This window comes from Lygodium microphyllum, chromosome 9 (genome assembly GCF_053477565.2).
Source record: "Lygodium microphyllum isolate KBCC chromosome 9, Lygodium_microphyllum_v1.1.10, whole genome shotgun sequence".
Lineage (NCBI taxonomy): Eukaryota > Viridiplantae > Streptophyta > Polypodiopsida > Schizaeales > Lygodiaceae > Lygodium > Lygodium microphyllum.
The window spans coordinates 164,662,217-164,664,511 of record NC_141143.1 but is presented as its reverse complement, the minus strand read 5'-3'; the positions used below and the strand labels follow the sequence as shown (position 1 = coordinate 164,664,511).

Sequence of the window (2,295 nt, the reverse complement as noted above, 5' to 3'; positions counted from 1 at the left end):
GGTGGGAAACGAAAGCATGCCCTTGTCCCATCCCCATTTGTCGTTTTCTTTTTCTCCCCATAAACTCTCGAGCCTTCGTGCTCCTCCCCTCTTTCTCTTTACATCAAGAACAACACATTGGTGATGAGGTCGTGCCTTTTTGCCCCGCAGCCACACTTGATGTGGAGTCGGAATGCGCAGCAGCGGTGCTGCTCGTGTGACGAAAGATAGCTACCTCGTTGACCCTGCCAGTAGTCATATGCTTGTCTCAAAGATTAAGCCATGCATGTGTAAGTATAAACTCTCTTGTACTGTGAAACTGCGAATGGCTCATTAAATCTGTTATAGTTTCTTTGATGGTATCTTGCTACTCGAATAACCATAGTAATTCTAGAGCTAATACGTGAACCAACTCCCGACTTCTGAAAGGGACGCATTTATTAGATAAACGGCCGATGCGGGCTTGCCCGATAACGCGGTGAATCATGATAACTTCCCGAATCGCACGGCCTCAGCGCCGACGATGCTTCATTCAAATTTCTGCCCTATCAACTTTCGTTGGTAGGATAGAGGCCTACCATGGTGGTGATGGGTGACAGAGAATTAGGGTTCGATTCCCGAGAGGGAGCCTGAGAAACGGCTACCACATCCAAGGAAGGAACCAGGCGCGCAAATTACCCAATCCCGACACGGGGAGGTAGTGACAATAAATAACAATACTGGGCTTTTATAAGTCTGGTAATTGGAATGAGTACAATCTAAATCCCTTAACGAGGATCCATTGGAGGGAAAGACTGGTGCCAGCAACCATGGTAATTCCAGCTCCAATAGCAAATATTTAAGTTGTTGCAGTTAAAAAGCTCGTAGTTAGATCTCGGGGCGGGGCCTGCGGTCCGCCTCCTTTGGTGTGCACTAATAGCCCCGCCCTTTCTGTCGGAGACGCGCTCCTGGACTTAATTGGCTGGGACGTGGATTCGGCGATGTTACTTTGAAAAAATTAGAGTGCTCAAAGTAAGCCTATGCTCTGAATACATTAGCATGGAATAACGCGATAGGACTCTGGTCTTATTGTGTTGGTCTTTAGGACCGGAGTAATGATTAATAGGGATGGTTGGGGGCATTCGTATTTCATTGTTAAAGGTGAAATTCTTGGATTTATGAAAGACGAACTACTGCGAAAGCATTTGCCAAGGATGTTTTCATTCATCAAGAACGAAAGTTGGGGGCTCTAAGACGATCAGATACCGTCCTAGTCTCAACCATAAACGATGCCGACTAGGGATTGGCGGATGTTATTTTGATGACTTCGCCAGCACCTTATGAGAAATCAAAGTTTTTGGGTTCTGGGGGGAGTATGGTCGCAAGGCTGAAATTTAAAGGAATTGATGGAAGGGCACCACCAGGAGTGGAGCCTGCGGCTTAATTTGACTCAACACGGGGAAACTTACCAGGTCCAGACATAGTAAGGATTGACAAATTGAGAGCTCTTTCTTGATTCTATGGGTGGTGGTGCATGGCCGTTCTTAGTTGGTGGAGTGATTTGTCTGGTTAATTCCGTTAACGAACGAGACCTCAGCCTGCTAACTAGTTACACGAAGGATCCTCTTTGTGGCCAACTTCTTAGAGGGACTATGGCCGTCTAGGCCATGGAAGTTTGAGGCAATAACAGGTCTGTGATGCCCTTAGATGTTTTGGGCCGCACGCGCGCTACACTGATGAATTCAATGAGTTTACCACCTAGGACGAGAGGTCTGGGTAATCTTTTGAAATTTCATCGTGATGGGGATAGATCATTGCAATTATTGATCTTCAACGAGGAATTCCTAGTAAGCGCGAGTCATCGCTCGCGTTGACTACGTCCCTGCCCTTTGTACACACCGCCCGTCGCTCCTATCGATTGAATGGTTCAGTGAAGTTTTCAGATTGCGGTGACGCTGGTGGTTCGCCGCCGGTGACGTTGTGAGAAGTTCATTAAGCCTTATCATTTAGAGGAAGGAGAAGTCGTAACAAGGTTTCCGTAGGTGAACCTGCGGAAGGATCATTGACACACATCCGTGAGAACAATGCGAACCCTGGAATGTCCGTGAGGGATCGCGCTCGGAGGCACGGTCGGCATCCTCTCTCCCCTCATCAGAGTCGGACGACAGTGGGGGAGGCTATGCTTCGGGGTCGTCCCGCCACCGTGCGGGTGGAGGAGGAAGGAGGGACGCCTTCGACCTCTCTCCCTTACTCGGGGCGATCCCCCTCCGTCATGCTCGTTCGGGCACGCCGCCGCCTTGATAAACCCTTTGCCCCTCCCCGCACACAGGGGTGGCA

General features: G+C 49.2%; 1 non-coding gene across 1 annotated transcript; it reads left to right on the top strand.

The window, feature by feature from the left end:
• Positions 1 to 211: 211 nt before the first annotated feature.
• On the top strand, positions 212 to 2,023 carry LOC148031838 (18S ribosomal RNA). The gene has a single exon (XR_015692066.1). It is a non-coding gene; the product is annotated as an 18S ribosomal RNA (ribosomal RNA).
• Positions 2,024 to 2,295: the final 272 nt, after the last annotated feature.